General features: G+C 40.7%; 1 protein-coding gene across 3 annotated transcripts in view; it reads left to right on the forward strand.

Moving 5' to 3' along the window:
- Window positions 1–3263: 3263 nt before the first annotated feature.
- Window positions 3264–20084, forward strand: part of gas2l3 (growth arrest-specific 2 like 3) — a 59000-nt gene continuing 42179 nt past the window's right edge. The window contains exon 1 of one of the 3 annotated variants that reach the window (XM_084701333.1): window positions 3264–4218. The gene's annotated coding sequence lies outside the window, so the exon portion shown is untranslated. Of the gene's footprint in view, window positions 4219–12552; window positions 13099–15723; window positions 15848–20084 lie in introns of those variants that run through there. The other 2 variants (XM_084701335.1, XM_084701334.1) reach the window with 2 other exon arrangements.

The raw sequence follows: 20084 nt of genomic DNA on the forward strand, positions 1-20084 counted from the left end.
ACTTGAAGCAGCCAATGGCATTCTCAGCGCCGCTGGCGCTGCATGAAGTCGAACGCACCTAATGCCTGTTGAGGGTCAAAGTTCAACTTCAAGGGTGAGAACTGCTTTTGTGGTGTGCCCCAGTAGTTTACTGGGTACAGTGTGTACCACATACCGCAGGGACACAGGCTTGATTCCAGACCAGAAAATGTCATGTATGTCCTCCTCTCTCTCCCCCCTACAATTCATGTCCCTCTACATTGTCACTATCAACACAGCATAAATGCATCGAGAAAAAAATAACAACCTTCGCTCATGGAAACTCTCAATACACGCTTGTTTTGACAGACGTATGCTAAAGCTAACCAGTATGCAGTATGATATGTACAATTATACGGCCGTACAACAGTTCTCCAGCAGTCATTCCCTGAGACTGGTAGCTGAGTTTACTTTTCTTTGTGCATGGTACACATAGACCGTTCCTAGACTTCCCTGGTCTGATTACATCCCCTGCAAACATTTATCATATTCTCATATATATGTTAGTGTATGTAAACCAGCCAAGACTACACATTTGTGTGTGTAAAATAATGCATCATGACAGGTTGTATAATTTGAAATAGCATTTAATTTAATTATCACAGCAAACAATTACACTGCACTGAACCGCTCTCACTTCGCAACCGAATGTGAAGCGGCTGGGATGCGAATCAGCACCTCCAAATCTGAGGCCATGGTTATCGACCGGAAAAGGGTGGAGTGTTATCTCCAGGTCGGGAAGGAGATCTTGACCCAAGTGGAGGAGTTCAAATAGCCTATCTCAGGGTCTTGTTCACGAGTGAGAGAAGAATGGAGCACGAGATCGACAGGCGGATCGGTGCGGCGTCCGCAGTGATGCGGGCTCTGCATCGGTCCGTCGTGGTGAAGAAGGAGCTGAGTTGAAAGGCGAAGCTCTCTATTTACCAGTCGATCTACGTTCCTACCCTCACCTATGGTCACAAACTGTGGGTAGTGACCGAAAAAACGAGATCGCGAATACAAGCGGCCGAAATGAGCTTTCTCCACAGGGTTTCTGGGCTCTTCCTTAGAGATAGGGTGAGAAGCTCGGTCATCCGGGAGGGGCTCAGAGTAGAACCGCTGCTCCTCCGCGTCGAGAGGAGCCAGCTGAGGTGGCTCGGGCATCTGATCAGGATGCCTCCTGGACGGCTCCCTGGTAAAGTGTTCTGGGCACGTCCCACTGGGAAGAGGCCCCGGGGAAGACCCAGGACACGCTGGGCTGGCCTGGCCTGGGAACGCCTCGGGGTCCCCCAGGAAGAGCTGGTGGAAGTGGCCGGGGAGAGTGAAGTCCGGGCCTCCCTGCTTAGGTTGCTGCCCCCGCGACCCGACCCCCGGACAAGCGCCAGATAACGAACGAACGAACGAACTGTAAGTAAAAGTACAAAAAATGTAAAATACAGTCATGTGAAAAATGTAATCAAACTGAACGAATCGTTCACGAACGACTGACCACTGAAATGCTGTTAGAACTATGAACTTCTGGTCCATGGGCGTATCTAGCCCTATTTTTTGGGGGAGGGGGGGGGGCTGGATCCCCCACAAAAGTTTTATAAGCCCCCCAGAATTTTTTTTTTTTTTGTTAATTTCTCTTCCTAAAACCCACTAGAGGACACTATTTAAAATGATATTTTAAAGAAATTCTTCTAGAGGAACAATGCCTCCAGACTCCCCAAGTTTTGCTGGGTCACAGGAAAAATAATAGGTTTTATCTCGGGGCTTAGCCCCCCAAAAGTTGGAAGTTAGATTCGCCCCTGTTCTGGACCTTGACTTCCTGCTGTACTTTCTCTGGCATGATTTGTATTTTCATAATTTTCTGTCACGTGACATCCGCGGTGACCTGAGCCCAAATTGGTTAGCCTACAGCACCACTTTCACACGTCAGTCTTCATCCTACACTGGGGTTCAATTTGTGGTCCTCCTCGGACTCATACATAGCCTGGCTGCCAGCCCAACTTCTCCCTGCCCACAAAACATTTGGTCGGGAAATTGGGTCTGGAGGGTCTCGTATTGGGAACAACTACATAAAACCAGGATCTGGGCGGACCAATGATATTGCCAGGGCGGGCTTTATACGATGATGGACAGATGATCAACAGTAACGTAATCAACAACGTCACGAGAGAGCCCTTGGGTTGAATTCGTTTTCAACAAACAACATATTACGTTGCTCTGATTGGTTTTAGGTCTATCCAATTGAGCGAAGAGGCATTTGTTTTACGAGTTCGGTTGAAACACGCCCTGTATGGAGGACCAAACCTGCCATATTTACAAATGAATGAATGAATAAATAAATGTCCACATCCATGCATTTAGACAGAAATAAACAAATATATATATTAATTAATGCACAATTGTCAATCAATAGTTACATATATTTGACATTTATGTATTTATTTATTTTGTATTCATTTATGTATTGATTTATTGATTTATTGATTTATTCATTCATTCATTTATTCATTTATTTATTCATTTATTTATTCATTTATTTATTCATTTATTTATTCATTCATTTATTCATTTATTTATTCATTTATTTATTCATTTATTTATTCATTTATTTATTCATTTATTTATTCATTTATTCATTTATTTATTCATTTATTTATTCATTTATTTATTTATTTATTTATTTATTTATTCATTCATTCATTCATTCATTCATTGTTCCCAATATGATAATGAGAGGAGGCCAGTAGGCGTGGAAACTGATGTTCAGACATTGCTATCAATCCAGAGCCATAGATTCAATCTAGCTAACGCCTGGGACACACTGGCTGCGAAGCGCCCTGGAGCGCCACAATATACTACGAATGGCGCGATGCTGTTCACACTAGACGCGCATTTCTCCACGCCGGTCACCAAGCCTTTCACCTTCTCTGAGATTTTCTTTTCTACATGTAAAGCTGACATGTACATAAACATGGCATAGGCTACAGGCTATTTAGGCAACTTGTTGCTCCAACAATAACCGTCGCAACGGCATCCAATTCCCAACGTAACGTGGCAACGTTTGGCTTTTGTTGCCGTAGTCTTTGTAAAATATGTGCTATGGGGCATACAACTCCATTTAGGACTAAGCTACTTTTCATCTTCGATGATTAACTTTGTGTCGTCAATCTTCACAAATTTCTCTTCTGCTTGATTGGGGGCTATATGCCAGATTGTCTATCTCGCTCTTACACACAGGACAAATATGTTGGTTTGACAATCAACAATCAGGATTTTTTATTTTAAAATGTTTACGTTTTTATCGGGGTAAACACGTGGTTGGCCGGTCAGCGTAGTGAAGTTGGGTGTTAAGTGATAGCCCACAACTAACGTAGTAAAATCTTTATAACAAGTTTGTTTATCCAAATATCATATATGGTGAATTAAATCTTTGTTTTCAACAAGGTCGGCCAGCCTGTCCATGTAGGCTATGTTGTCCATGACAGCAAGGATGGATGTAAGGCTACATAATCGAATACAAAGCGTGGAAAACGATTAGCCAATGGTGTGTCATATACCGCCTACCTATTTTGATTGACACATCTCATTAACATATTGAGAAGAAGAAATACAGGAATGAATGAATGAATAAATGAATGAATACACAAATAAATACATAAATACATGTTAATTATAAGGTAATATTGATTGACAATTGTGCATTAATTAGTACATGTATTCATTTATTTATGTCTAAATGCATGGATGTGGACATTTATTTATTCATTCATTCATTTTTAAATATGGCAGGTTTGGTCCTCCATAGCCCCGTAGTCACAGCCCAACGGAGAGTTATCAGACTCATATTCTGACTAGAATTATGAGTATGACAACGTCAGGCTAACTCATACATAGCTGACCACCTCTTAAACACCACTTAGGCCAAGTAGGCGATATTTAGTGAGTAGTGGGTTTAGCCAATTAAATTGAACTTGCTTATGCAAGCTTGCATTAGGAATAACTTGTTGACTACCTAGAAAGCATCACTGGTTTCACGCGGAGGTTCTAACACGCGCCCTTTAAGATTCAAGGCTGCTCTGGTTGGCTGTTTCAAACAGTGCATGCCACTCAATTGACGGTGAGACTACGGAATAAAACGCTATGAAATTACAACCCTGCGAAATCAAACGCAACTAAACTTATCAACTTCAAGATAAAGTCGCAAGCACCTCGCAAGGACTTTTACAGCTGGTAAGCCAACCTTTTACTCATCGTAAACCACAAGGTCATTAAATGCGCCGTAGCAGGTAGCTCTAGTCTAGTAGGTTAATGGAGCTATAGTGATATTAAAAGCTCTTATAAACTTTAGCTATCAATACGGGTGGGGTGGCAACTGCCAACCAGTGACTGTATTGCCTTCTAACGGACTCTGTCGCTACACTTGTAGTTGCAGCCTACATCACTGAATCAAATTTGTTTCAAAGAGTGGTCGCGAGCCGAGTCCGTAGGTTGTCGGCACTCTCTAAATCATTGATTTCGAGGTCGGAACTAGCCGTTTGCAGGCAAGTCAACCAGCTTTGCAAAGTGACTTTTTGACGTTAATTAAAAACTTTAAGTATTAACGTTTAGGTTGCCATATGTTTAACATATTTAAACGGAGCTCGTTTTTTATAGCATGTAGTGTTGGCGAAATCATGTTAACTAGATTTAAAATGAAAGCACAGTTGGAAGTTACCGTGGTAAAGTTGGTTGGAAGTTCGATATTCAACAGATATTCGAACGCCCCGTATTTTGTTGACGTCTGTACACGTTTAAAATTGGGTGCTACCACTTCATTTTTTTCTGAGGGGAAACCAGATAACGATTATTGCTAGAGTGAAAACCTGTCCACACTCAACCAATCTTGATTGAATTAAGGTTAAGAAATAGGCTAATATAAATGGGCAGTGACATTATCAACACAACTGTAGGCTATTTTGTAAGCCACAAACAATTATGTTTGTATACTATATCATATTCACATTTCGAAAAAGGTATACATTTAAGTTTGTTAAAATGCCCACTAGATGGCAGTGTGAGTGCAAAAATAATAAGGGCAGAGCCTCTGGTCAATGTGATGAGTATACCCAAGGATAAATTGTGGCGCAACAGCAAGCAAAATAACATTACAATAAAACAGGTTAGGAATACACAGGGTTGAAGACAGCTGGACAGTACACAGAGAAGCCTTATTCAAGAAATAAAACGCATAATACCCATGGCAATATCCAACACAGGGAATATACAACATATTTTTTATGTAATTGAGAGTAAAAGAAAATGTACAGGGTCTGTTTTTTTCCCCTCTGGATAGGGATGGGAACCTATCAGTAGTGGTAGTGGTTCCCAACCCTGGTCCTCAGGGCACCCCTGTCCTGCATGTTTGAGATGTTTCCCTGCTCCAACACACCTGATTATAATGAATGGTTATAAGCAGGCTTCTGCAGAGCATTATTTTGGAGCGGCTCTGACGTTCTTCCGAGCAAGTTCAGCCAGTCTGAACACACCTCACATCAAGGGAAAATCGGATAAAATAATCTGTAGATAATCAGGACATAAACTAGGATTGTCCAGTTAACTTAATTTAAATTGGCAAGAACTAAAGACTAATACAATAATAGCCTTAAATTAACTGACAACATAAGTTATACGACTTAGCTCTACAGTACTCAAGGACACACAAACGCAATCTCAACTGCGCTGTGAAGCGCTTGTCCGTGCAATCCTCCGATACGCTTTCAAACAATCACTGCTGATAGACGGCCTAACATTTTGTACAGCCCTATTTCTGTTACCGTGGTGGCAGAAATTTTGCCGTGGTGGGCCGCCACGTAAAATCAACATAGCAGAAACACTGCACTCAATATCTGGCTGGCGAGCACACGTTGAGCCTCGTTGACTCTGGCCTGCGGAGGCATGTAGACGCCGACCAGAATGAATGACGCAAACAAGGTGAGTAAAAAGGTTTACAGTTAATAAAAAAGGTTTCCAGATCCGGAGAACAGTGCTGCAGAATCAGTCACAAATCTTTACACCAGCCACTGTTAGTGTAAAAATAAATACCACGGCCTTTCATTTTGCCAGAAAGTACAGTCACGATCCGCTCTCAGCATTTTAAAACCTGCGAGCTGTAGCGCAGAGTCCGGGATCAGTTCACTCAGCCATGTCTCCGTAAAGCACAAAACGGAAGATGAATGAAAGTCTCTGTTTTTCCACACCAGTAACTGAAGTTCGTCCAGTTTGTTGCTCAGCGTTGGAGACAAATATCCCCGGTAATGCTGTACGTAAGTGCACTGGCACGTTTACCTCTCCTACGATGCTTTGCTGCAAGGACAAAGCCGAGGGTGGCTTTGACTATAATGCCCATTAATTCTGCTACTGGAAGCAGAAAAGTGGGAAATAAAACTTTTGAAAAGGATTTACCCATGTGCACAAACTCCAATTAAGTTAACACCGAATCAACCAACCGACATCTTTATCTCTGGCTGCATCAAGGGCATTGGCACTGCACAAGTCTAACTATAATTTCAGTCTTGTCTGTGAGTCTGTCTCGATAACCGGTCATTGTCTGAAGTTGCAAGTCAGTAGGTGTCTTGCACAAGGCCCAAGGATAGGGATGGGTATCGTTAATTTTTATCGATATCGATACCATTTTCGAGACTGCTTAACGATTCGAGTCTTTATCGATACCACTATCGATACTTTTCTATTTCTTAAGTAAAACAGATCTAAAATAGAACAAGGGGAACGTGTTGCTGTCAGGAGGAGGCTGTCTAAAAGGAGCAAATAGGCACAATGGATCCTGACTCTGGCTATATCTAAATCTGTCCACAACCTGGATGAGTAACTAGACTGTGATTGGTTGGTTGACGAAGTGACATTGTCAAGCTCATCGACTTTATGAAAAGTTGAACACATTTCAACAAAAGGCACCTGATATAGCTAAATGACCAGTTAACCAAACCCAAACCTTCCTTATCTTATCCATATTTTCTTCTGTCTCTGTTTTTGTTTAACACAATGTTTAAGCATCTCACAGAGACATGCTCGCAGTGGCTATGTTTTGAATGATCAACAGTGAGGGGGGGAGGCTTGTCTATACTTGCACACTGTGCTCGTAAATAATTTTTGCTGTTTGCGCACACATCACATTTTAGGGGCATATGCGAGTGAAATAGTTGCACTGTTGAGTCCTGAATTGGCTTATTATTGTCAACGACCGAGACTCGCTACGTATGGAGGATTATAGGGGCCAAAACTAAATAAATAAATATTATAACACACAGCTTAAATAAATGACTAATTATATAATGTAATGCCTAATTGACAGACAAAATGTATAAATTACCAATTAAATGAGACACTAAATATATAAATGTTACATGTATTTGTGTGTGTGTGTGTATATATATATATATATATATATATATATATATATATATATATATATATATATATATATATATATATATATATATATATTTACATTTACGTTTTAATGTGTTCACATTTATTTATTTATACTTACATTTATCCACGGTGTAACTTGCTGCAGCAAAATAAATCCGTCGTCCCACGTCACCAAGTCAGGGGGCGGGTTCAAGCCTCTGATTGGTGGTTCAACTTGAATCGACTGCTTTAGACTATTCCAAGATGGCAGCACCTTGTGCGTATTCAATGAATGAAATATTGAATGCTACAGTGGTTGGAATGTGGGCGGTAGCTGAAGAGATGGAGGCACCTGCCAATTCACTTCTTTTTTTACATCATATTGAAAGCTTCGCTGAAATTATAGGAATGATATTGGCCCTAACTGACACAGACATCAATGAAAATATGTTCACGATCCTCAGCGAGATGATACAGCATAGGGGTGGGCAAATCGATCTCAAGACCGACAGTGGCCGGGTTGGGAAACCCGGCAACTATCGATACCAACGTTGGTATCAATAGCCTGATTGATAGCGTGATAAGATCGATACTTAAGTTTCATCCCACACTGAGTACACAACTCCCGTTACATCATAGGCTAGTGGTTGTGCAAACACCGTCTAACTTCGCTCAAACTCACTTTGCCCCTCCCCTGCTAGGCTGAGTTGTTGCCGTGTACGTGCAGTAACACGACTCAGCGGCACACATTAACAGTATTTTTGAGAAAAATCGTTGTCCTGTGTTTTATTATGATCACAATCATGAACAATTAATTAAAGGAAACATTTTAAATGTTCATTCAAATATTCATATTGATGTTGCATTCACTTAATCAATTATGAGGCATTGCTTTCCCCGGCACGAAAGTGTAAATCTTTACGAAAGTAGATAAACTGCTTTTCTAAGCCAAAAGTATCGGTATTGGCAATACTGGTCCTGTATTTACTCCTTGGTATCGGATCTATACCACATCTTGCAGTGTCGCACACCCCTAGCAGCTGTAGAGTGAGGCGATAGATTCCTCTAGATTGAAGAGAGCTTGATCGACTGGTGGAGTCTGCCTGGTGTGTAATACTGTTCATTCACCAATCAGAGGCTTTAACCCGCCCCCTGACTTGGTGACGGGGGACGACGGATTTATTTTGCTGCAGAAAGTTACACCGTGGATAAATGTAAGTATAAATAAATAAATGTGAACACATTAAAACGTATATATATATATATATATATATATATATATATATATATATATATATATATATATCACACAAATACATGTAACATTTATATATTTGGTGTCTCATTTAATTAGTAATTTATATATTTTGTCTGTCAATTAGGCATTACATTAGTCAATTAGTCATTTATTTAAGCTTTGTGTTATAATATTTATGTAGTTTTGGCCCCTATAATCCTCCATAGCTACGAAGTTGTGGTGCGCTCACCAGAGGATTGTCCTGCGAAGGCAGCTGGAGTTTACACCGTTGCGACTCGGAGACAGTCGAAGTACCTCTTTTTATCTTTATCGGATGCAGGTGCTTTTTCATCGCAGTTGTTTCCCCCCCCCTTTACAAGAAATTACTTTAGAACATATATTGCACTTTGCTTCGTCTTTATCTTTGGCTTTAATAAAATGTAGCCAAGCCTTTGACCGTTTTGTGCGTTCTGCCATCGTTGCTAGCAACAAAATGATAAATGAAGCGAGGTTGTGCGTGAGGCAATAGCATTATTCTTTATTTAGTTTAAAGGCGGTTGGCAGGCCATTCAATTGAATTTATTAGTCAAACGTTGTATGTTTGTGCACCAGCGATTTGATTTAAATAACAGTACTTATTTCTCGAGACAAAAGTCAACGTTACATTATATTACTTGGTCTCGATAGCGGTATCGATAAGCTTGGACCTTATTGATATTCGGGTTTTGAGAAATCTGGAACCGGGTCCTTGCAGAACCGGTTCTCGATACCCATCGCTACCCAAGGACGTGCATTTTTATGTGTAGCGTTGTTTGAAATGAGTGCTTTGTAATTGCCAAAATGTATTGGCCCCCATGTTTAGCTTGCACTGTTAGCAATGGAGCCATGTTGAGCTTGCACTATGGATATCGTGAGAAAAAATATAAGGTTAAGGTGCACTGAGCAATGGATATTTACTGCTGTCCCTGTCTGGGACCTGATCAAGGCTGTCTCCATGGCAAACAATCTGCGAACTGTCTGATTGTGGCCTCGGCGATGGCGACAACCCAGGCCTACTCATGCACTAACTTCCACATATTACAGATATGCACGCACCCCCCCACCACCCCCATCCAACGCCTTTGCCTGCTTCGTCCCCCCAGTGTGACAGGTGGGTCTGTGACCAGCGCCTATCATGGCTGCAGGACCAGATGGCTGCTTGTTGCGCTGGCTTACCTCCATCCCCCAACCCCCCTACCCGTTGCAAGTCATGAGTTTCTGTAATGTTGTAAAATGTATGTGCTTATGTGCTGAGGTGTTTTTTCCTGTTCCCACACTGTACTCATCAAGGAGCATAGTCTGGGGGTTGCCTTTTTTTCTCCTCCCTCTCCTCATGTTATGCTGAAATTTCTCCCTCAACCTTGTCTTCCCGTCCTGTCTACCCCCTTGTCATGTTTGTGTATATGTATGGACGGGTGGATTGCAACTTTTAACTCGTTTTTTTTATTATGTGACAGACTATGTTGTGGTACTTGTATACTTGTGCTGTAACAAAGGACTTACTACTACTACTACTACTATAGAGTAGGGCTGCAACGATTAGTCGACGTTATTGACAACGTCGACAATAAAAAATTGTCTTCAAATATTTCTGTTGTCGACTAATCGTTTGATCTCATAGGACCTATTTTAAGTGCCTGCAATAACGTGATTTTACCAGTGCGGCGCTGTAGCGCTACACAAATGCAGCCCTCCCATATGCTATCCAATAGAAGAAAATGGCGGTAAACATTTTAGGGGCAAACCAAGCCCTCTCCCCTCGGCTTGAAGCAACGGCCCCGGTGGATGTAGGTGGTATTGCATTTACGGTTAGGTTTCCGACTCTTCCGGTCGTTGTTATAACCCGAACCTGGCTCATACTACTAGCTTTTTCATAGAATAATTTTTCCAGATTTTTTTTCCTAAGTTTGAAACCAATCCGAAATGGGTAAACTAGCACCCAATTTATTTGCTTACGTCAAAAGTTTCCTGCAAATGTGCTCGCGGATACGAACAGGGCACGAGCACAAAAGTTCACATTGGCCGATAGCCGATTTACATCGAGCTGAATGAGCCATAGACTTGTATTGAATGAGCACAGGGAGAACTGGCTTGAGTTGCCTGCCCTGATGTAGCAAGTTTAGCAAATGGTTGTCACACATACATGAAATGTTGTTAATATAGTTTATTCCCGTTATTTTAAAACGGATTTGATTTTTCGTAAAAACGTTCATGACATGATGGCAAATATATTATGTTAAAGGAGACATGAAATGCTGTTTTTGGATGCTTTTATATAGGCCTTAGTGGTCCCTTAATACTGTATCTTAAGTCTCTTTCCCGAAATTCAGCCATGGTGCAGAATTATAGCCACTATGAGTAGTCCCACAATGAGCTTTCCTCAGAACGCGCTGTTTTGGTGTCTGTAGCTTTAAATGCTAATGAGGAGCATGCGCCATTACAACAACAGCAGAACGGCTATCCAAATAGCAATGAAGGGTACAACATTCGCATTAGTGTGTATTCACACACATTTTCCAGACTTTAAATCGCTAATTAATCGTTAACTGGGCTGTTAGCTGCTAGCTGCAGAGCTGATGTTACAGCCACATTCGAAGGGTAACAAGCTAGGTAAACATATACAGTAAAGCAACACAATTATGTAGCGTTAGTTGACTTACTTGTCCGAGGTTTGTAGCTGGACCCAAGAGAGTTGGTACTGATCCAGTCTTCAATTGCAGACGGACAGCAAAGCCAGCTTTGTATTGTCCCGAGTTGTGGAAACCGTTGTCGCTGAAATGTTTGGCGCAGCTATGCAAAACTTTGGGAAGTTGTGTCGGCGCATTTCCAGCAAAAATACAATTGAGATAGTGGTTGTGCAGAGGCTCGGATGAAGGAACTAAAAAAAAGATTTGTGCTTGCATTTGTACATCCAAGCACTGAGCAACTTATGCATCGTTTGATTGCTCGCCATGGTGTCTCTCCAGGAAAAACCGATATAACACTTGCCCTTGCACGGTGGTAGCTCAGTTTCTCATGGGCGGGCCAGATGATCTGGGCGGGCATAGCAGAGAGAGGGGAGTTAACCTTCCCCCTATCTACGTCACTAGGGGGAGATTTTCAAACAGAGCAATTGAGCCTTCATTTTGTCAAAGGCAGAGAAGAACACGCAGGACTTGGTTTACACTTATCGAAAATTCTAGCCACTGGGGGACCAAAGGCAGGCTAGGGGAACTCATTAATGTTAAATAACCTCATAAAATGAAGTTTTCATGTCATGTCTCCTTTAAGCGCGAGCATAGATTGTTGACGTCTATCTGGAGCAAAGACGAAGATTAATACTTTAACCGGTAACCACAATAGGAAATTATATAGGCCTATATTTAAATAATATTAGTCTTGCCTTCAGAAGCTTTTGTCAAACACACCCATTATTCTTTTTCTTGATCGTGTGTGTCATCAAGCCAGACTGCTTTTGTGGGACAATGAATTAAGGTCCTCAGTGACTTTGTTTCACCCCCACTTACATCTGATGGATACGTCTTGTAGCCTATATGGTTCTGCGAATATTCCCCTTTCAAAGGCAAATGTTCAATAAAGTATATTTTAGACACAGTTTTCAAGCTTTTATTTATTACATTATTACCAAGTCTCGTTAGATCACGTTATATCTATTACTAGGCATTTGGTTTTGTAGGATGAACATATAAAACACAGGCCATATTTCTACACTGATGTTAAATTGAAGGCAGTGTGAATTTCGTGGCATTTCGTTTGAATATAAAGTTGACAGTAAGCTATGGTAAGTCTGCATTATGGAAGATTCTGGTTACCAAAATAACTATTAAAGGGGCAATTGACTGCAAAACTGATTTTACCATGTCATAGTTGAATAACGACAGTTCGGTGGGTAAAATGAACATACCGTGAATATCAAAGTCCATTGACACCTCTTTCCTATTCAAATCTCAAAAAGAAAAAATGTGGCTGTGAAACGCTAGCTTTTCAACAAAGCTACCGGTCCTACGTAGGACCGGTGATCGCCCTCTTATTGGCTCTGGTCTGTATCTTTGTCACGCCCCAGAATTTACATCCAGACCAGCCCGAGGTAGCGTCTATCTCCGATACTTGTTTAGCTGCGCGCTGCTCTGTGTAAGCTACTTATAAGGAACTACAAAGAAGAACGTTTTGAATTATAACAAGGATATTGAAAATGGACCACGGTCGTAAATGCTGTGTTCCAGGCTGTAGCCTACAGGGAAGCCTAACACTCAGTCTTCCCAAGGAGCCAAACATTCAAAGGGCATGGCTGCTGTTGTCTTATGAGAAGATCCCGGCAAAGTTCGACACTCAATCATTCATTTGCTCTGAACATTTCACCCAAGACAGTTTTGACAACCTTGGACAATTGCAAGCAGGATTTGCTAGGAAGCTGAACCTGGAAAGAGGTGCTGTTTCGACCGTATGCTCATTGCAACCGCCTATAAGGACAGTATGATGTTGTGCTAACAGTTATTAGCAATGCTAACGTTTCCTGTATAATATAGCATACCAGGTAGAATGCTAAATAAGTTTCTACACACATCAAATGACTCTAGCTAGACTAGCTGTAGTCGGCATTAGAAGTGAAGCTTCCGAAAAATAGCCAGAAAACGAACAGCAGTCTGGCTTATTGCTAACGCCTGTCTAGATAATCTATTAGAAAGAACTGGAGAAAGGCAGGTGCCTTATACAGGATACGGTAGCATTGCTAGTAACTGTTACTAGTAACACCTAGACTGTAGGCATGTAAACAAGTTTAGCTTGCTAACGCAAGAGCATAGGTAGAATGTGTGATAATTCAGCCTAGTTTATTGGCAATGGGGCTAACGTTGATTCATGTTCCTGACTGTGTTTCATTCAAATAAATAACCTGTGTAATGTAAATCTACAATTCAAGATGCATGTTTGTCCAGATCTTGGTCATGTTATTTAGAGCTAGCTAGCTAACTGAAGCAGCTATGAATCAGGATATGGTTTGGTTGCTAAGCTGTAGCCTAACGTTCTACCCACCCAAGTCAATCCAGTTTGCTTCAACAACAGAAGTGGAAACAAGTAATGTTATCATTTCAAATGATATATAGTCAATCTGTTGAAAACAGTGTTGTGTAGACACAATAGATTTATTTGCACGTTTTTATTTCAAGTCTCCAACTTCGGTGTTTCAGCGAGTGCTGCTGTTGGCTGTGTTGCATTTTTGCTCCCCAGCTTCACTCGTTGAAAACAAACCAATCAGCGCGCAGCTTATCTAAATATTAATGAGCATACCATAAAAGGAGAACATTTCAGAGGATCTGTCAGTGGGCATAGAACAACACCCGGGCCATTTTCAACCCAACCAATGTTACATACCCTATTTGGAGACCTTAAGGAACAGTGTGAAATACCCCCCAAAAAGTCAATTGCCCCTTTAAGCTTTCTTTGCCTGGCGAGAACAACAACGGAGCTGTTCATGTTAACAGTTTATTTCATCCGACACAATGCGTTGGAAATCATACTCATATCACAAAGAAAAAAAAGCAACATATGTGATGAGTTCCATCTAGAATAGCCCTATATTTAGCCCTATAGCCTATTTCTAAAAAACAAGTGAAAGGAATACTATACAGTGACAGAATACATTTCCGTTAAGTTTACATCATGTGTCTGATTCTTATCGGACTTGTACCCCATTCTGAAACTGCAATGCCTTAGCTCACATGCTCGTAACCATATAAATCTATGATCGTGACTGGTTGTCGCAAAGTATGACGTGTACTAGTTGCAAGCGTGCTCGAGGACTCTGAGCTAGGGAAAAAAAAGAGCCACTGTTTAAAGCTAGACTGGAATTCACGGAAGTGGAAATATGGCCGCGTGCCTCACTGCGCCACTGAGCACTTTTCATAGAAATGAATGGGGACGCCATCTTGGAAGACAAAGGTAGCTTACTCCAGTTATATTAACTCTATGGTGCAAACGCATAGAGGTAATAAAGAGTAGGCGCCGCATTAGCTGCTGGGCGCGAGAAATGCGGCCGCCATCTTGGAAAGGTAAAAATCCTAGTTGCTTAGCATCAGAATAAACAAGATACCAGCACTGAGCAGCATATTCCTGCCCAAATCGGCTGACAATCGCAAACAGGGCTCGGGGGATTACTTTTCACAAGTAAAATTTAACATTGTGAAAAAAATAACCATGTCCTGTATCCTAGCTGCATGTATGACCTTTGCAGCAAAGCAAACCGCATGAAAATCAGTTCGGTATTCAGTTTGGTACGATTAATTAAATGCGCTGACAGCTCATTGCCCCAGCCAAACAGATTACACTGAGTGGAGCGGTTGACCTTTCCAAGATGGCGGCCCCACGGCTCGTCAGCGCCAGTAGGCAGTAGCGGTCGATGCGGCGTCTGCTCTTTATTATGGTTATGTGCAAACGGGCCTGATAAAGTCTTGTGTAGGAAAGTTTCACCAAAGATCCAACTAAAAATACTGTAATATGTAATGTGTGCAAGGCGGAACTTGTTTTCCATGGTAGTGTCAGGCCAAATAGTGTCCTAGGGCCAAATAGTGTCCTACCTGACGTCACAATGTCGTTCAGAAGCAAGGACGCGTCCGACCTTAAATTCCTGAGATATCTAATCGTGCAAGCAGGAAACTGTCATGGTTGCTATACTGGTTACTAGGTAGGAAGTTTTGTATTTAGGCTTATTTAAACCAGTTCATTCTACTCTACTATTTAAAGTTTTCACTCGTTCGATAGCTGGTGCTAGCTAGCCAGTTGTTTTCGTCAACAAAATTACTTATTTAGCGTCAATTTAACAGACCGGGAAGGCAACACGTATAGTATTCTACCTGCGCGCGTTGCTGTCTCAGGAATGTTGAACGAGTAAAACATTTAAATAGTAGAGTAGAATAAACTGGTTTAAATAAGCCTAAATACAAAACTTCCTACCTAGTAACCAGTATAGCAACCATGACAGTTTCCTGCTAGCACGATTAGATATCTCAGGAATTTAAGGTCGGCATAGCGACGGCCGCGTCCTTGCTACGGAACGGCATTGTGACGTCAGGTAGGACACTATTTGGCCCTAGGACACTATTTGGCCTGTAGCACAACGTGCATTCATGAACATTTAAAACGAAAGCATCCCCACACGGGAGGAGATGGAAACGGCAAGAGGTGAGTGTGCTCAAGCTGGATGGCTAGTTGGTTACACGAGTTGATAATAACAAATTACGGATACTAACACCGTAGCAACATGTCCACAGACAGCAGTTAAACATTTCAGTGTATACGACCATTGTAATGACAAACAAAAAGCCAGTCCAGAAATTATACTGTTACTTACTGTTTTTCATTGAACAGAACCCTGTTGTTTTATAAGAGATATGTTTACATTCCTCCTTTTTTGTCTGTAATACAACTGACTTATTTTGTTTATTTATCTTTTAAATACTTTAAAGCAACATGATTGAAACAATGCTTAGAGAGCATTTTGGTTTTAGGTTGGACCAGTGGCGGAACTAGAGTTTTATACATGGGGTGGCCAGGGCTACTTCAGGGGGTCCATAGTCAAGAGTCTTGGGTCACTGTTTTCATTAATATATACAGTATAATCTGGCTCTATAAGTGCTGGAACATCCAAGTGTTTTTGAAAAAAAGCTCAAGCAGGAATTTATAATAGCATTTATGTGTTACAGAAATAACACAGTGCATAGTTTATTTACAAAACAAAGTGAATTTACACACCCTAAAAAACTGCAATTTTACTTGACAGGTAGCAGAAATGGACTGCCCAAAAACATTACAAATTTACAGTAATATTTATGTTCATATAATGTTAACTAATAGCAAATAAAAGTTTTGGAATTAGCCTAAACAAGACTAAATCAAATCTGTGTGATAAGAAACCCTTTTGGATGTATAATTTTAGAATGTCAGTGTACAAGGTAGTACACAGTGGAGGTATTATTTATTATACCTACTAACACAGATGTAAACACAATGTTACTGTTAGGCTAAATTGGGAACCGATCTCTTGTCTGTCTAATTACCGTAGTTTTCGGAAAATAAGCTGCATTGTGTATAAGGCACACCCCCCCAGAATGAGCACGTTGTGTTTGTAAATCTGTGTATATAGCATTGGAATACAAGACGCACTTAGAAAGCAAACAACGTTACCGTTGCGCCGGACCAATGCTCACGATTGATTATTTGCCATCTAAGTAGACAACATTCCCAATCAGGGTGAACACTCAAATTCTCTAAAGACCATAGCATTACACATTTCAAAACAGAACGAACACAACACTCCAAACAATACTTATTTAACTAAGCCAATGCCTTTAACTTAGTAGCTTTTCAGCTTGCTGCAGGGCATTCTGGGTACCAAGCGATCTTACAGCATTGTGTAACACACTTTGGTTGTTGATAGTATGTCCAGAAATAAAGCCAAGTCACTCATTTAGTGGCAGAATCCATTGTTACGTCTACACAATTATTTTAGATATTGTACAAGTTTAGCTAGTTTGCAAATCCTGAGGATAGCCTACCATAGCAGACCTTTCTATGTGATAACGGACAAGGGTGTTTTGTCCCTCGGGAGTTGCCGTAGGCTTGATGCTGAAAGCATATGTGAAATCAGTGAGGGCTGTTTGAAGAGCGATGTCAAGAAGAGCAGTGGTAAAATACAAGTTATGAAAAGAGACCGCGTTTGTGTCTTAGTGTCCACAAGATCATATACAATTAGATCTAAAACAAACTTGCAAAAAGCTTGGTTGCACTACCAAAGTTGAATTAGTAATGTTGTTAGCAATGTAAGCGTTATTTTGCTAGCTAGCCTATAACATTACACTGGGTCTACAAGCCATTTGCCTACTTTAGCAAGTCACTGTAAAGCCTACTGACTGTCTCAGTTTGTCTGTTGTTGGAGTCGAAGTTCTAACATTAACATTAACTTAACACAGCTAGGCAACATTTGTAAAAAGAATTCTGGAAACTAAACCCAATCCAAACCTTATACATTTACTTCAAATGTTATGCCTTTGTCAATCGCAAAAAGAGCTTGTGGAGCTGTGGAAATATTCTCTATTCTGCTGGCTGTTCTTATTCTACTGTATCTGGCAACAAACGTCTCTCTTCGATTTGAATAATGCACCGCAAGCAGCAAAATAAATGCCTCTCTCTAATGAGGTCAAATGAGATGTCAATCAGCATCAAATATCGAATAGCGAATTACATTTTGTCAGGGGTGTCCAGTGTCACCCCGGACACCCCTCTGACTCCTCTACTGGGTTGGACACAATTGACCTATCGCTAAGCCCCACCCCTCGAACGCAAACGGGCCAATGGCATCTTAGTAACAGCTGCACTCAGACATCTTCAGTTTAGGAGCAAAGTCCAAACTCGCATTCCTTGGAGGTGCAAAAGAAAATAATCGTACGCGTAGAAAAAACACTAAACCAGAAATCTTAGAAAAACGTAGAGTTTAGCGTAATGTAGCGTAAAGTTTTATTGCCAGAAAAACTTATATGCAAAAAACTTGCATCTTTTTAGTGCCTTAAAAATGGTAAAATAACTTTCTTCTTGCATGCTGCTTGCCTCAATTACCTTACAGCCTCATGGCCTTTCTTACAACTATGTCTCCTGTGGGTGTGGCCAGGCAGAACTGCGCAGTCGCGCTGCATGCCTACAAAATAGTACACAATAAATGGAATAAATAAATGAATATACACCTTGTACATATCCATGAAACAAATACTAATCACACTGTACATCTGTAATTATTAAGAAAAAAAATAACAGGCAATTTACACAAACATTGAATTGGCTCTTACATTCAGTTTACAACTCCATAGAGTAGCATTAGGAAAAGTGATTCTTCTCTTGTTTTATCGGGTTTGTTGTAATTTAAGTGTAAAAACAATGTGCATGGGGTATATGCAACACTGATACGAGGTATCATGAGAGGATGGGCAATGGGGTATATTTGATCCCATTTCCCAAACCAAGACAGGCCAAGACAGGCCAAATGTCTCCGGTGGATAAAGCTGTGTGGCAGACCACACCAGGGCTGGACTGGGACAAGAAATCAGCCCTGGCATTTTTGGCCATGGCAGCCCACCAAGATTATTTATACGATATGCGGAGGCACACAACATACCAGAGGATATATGCGCATATTGTGCTGTTTCAACAATTAAAATAAAGCGCAGTAGCCTACATGGATGAGAGTAACCATGTTGAAAAATGCATACACTCTTTCACTATACTTACAGAGACTTTCATCTTTGGAGAGATGGCTACAATGCCACAATACCCATCTTGAAGTGAAAGTGGTTGTCAAAGAAACATTGCTAGAGATGTCTTTTCAGTGTTTAATGAAAATACTGTTTATACAAACGTGTACATTGTTTATAAAAATAGAAATTAAACAATTAGGTACGATCATAATTTTAATCTTTTATATAATAGCCCAAAATAACCTTTTGTTCTTTCAATGGCCACATGTAAAAACAGGAGTGGAGATTAAAAAAGCTGTCTTCCCTCAAGGAGGTGATCAACACTTGCTCTGGAGCAGTTTAATACATATGCCTCAGCACACTGTCTATGTGCCATGCCTCTCTCATGCTCCTCTATTCTTTGGTGCACATGCCTCCAGTCTGTCATGCCTCCAATGAAAGAACTTGGGTCATTGGGCTTGCTAAAAGCAAGGCAAAGAAAACAAAATAAAGCATTACGTTCATCACTATAAGTCAGCCATTTCCATGCCATGTCGTCCGTTCTTGTGAAGAGCCTCTGGATGACAGGGTTTGTGGCATTCTGCTGTGGGTGAAACTTAAAGAATTCCTGCCTTTTTGTGGAATGAGGGCGGCTAAAATAGTCTACAACTGCCTGATCTTCCTGTGACTCCTCCACTCCTACTCCAACAGTCTGACTTGACTAAACATAGAGAAAGAGAGAGAGACAGGAGCATTAATTTCACTAGTGTTATTTCTCTGGTTACCTACTAATGAATAATCATTATTAGCAATTAGAAATAGCAATATTTCACTATTACATGATAATAAATAATAACTGTAAGCTATAACACCTGCAAACTATAACATAATAGCAAGCAAGCTAAAATAACACTGTAAATTGGACACAAAGTCTACTCATAGCGCACACACACACACACACACAAAAGAAATATTAGAACACATGTTTTCTCCAGGGAATACATGTTTGTCTAAATTTTGTTTATTAAGCTGGCTCACAAACAAGTTTTATCTATGTTTTCATGTCCCAAAAAAGCTGTTTACCCATAAAGCCTAATAAATTAATAAAGCAATTAAACACTGACAGCTTCCTCACATTAATGTTGTTCAAATAGCAATAGCAAAGTGATGCTCTTTCAATACACAGTCAACAGAGC

This window comes from Hypomesus nipponensis, chromosome 7, assembly GCF_054491055.1.
Source record: "Hypomesus nipponensis isolate SF chromosome 7, ASM5449105v1, whole genome shotgun sequence".
Classification (NCBI taxonomy): Eukaryota; Metazoa; Chordata; class Actinopteri; order Osmeriformes; family Osmeridae; genus Hypomesus; species Hypomesus nipponensis.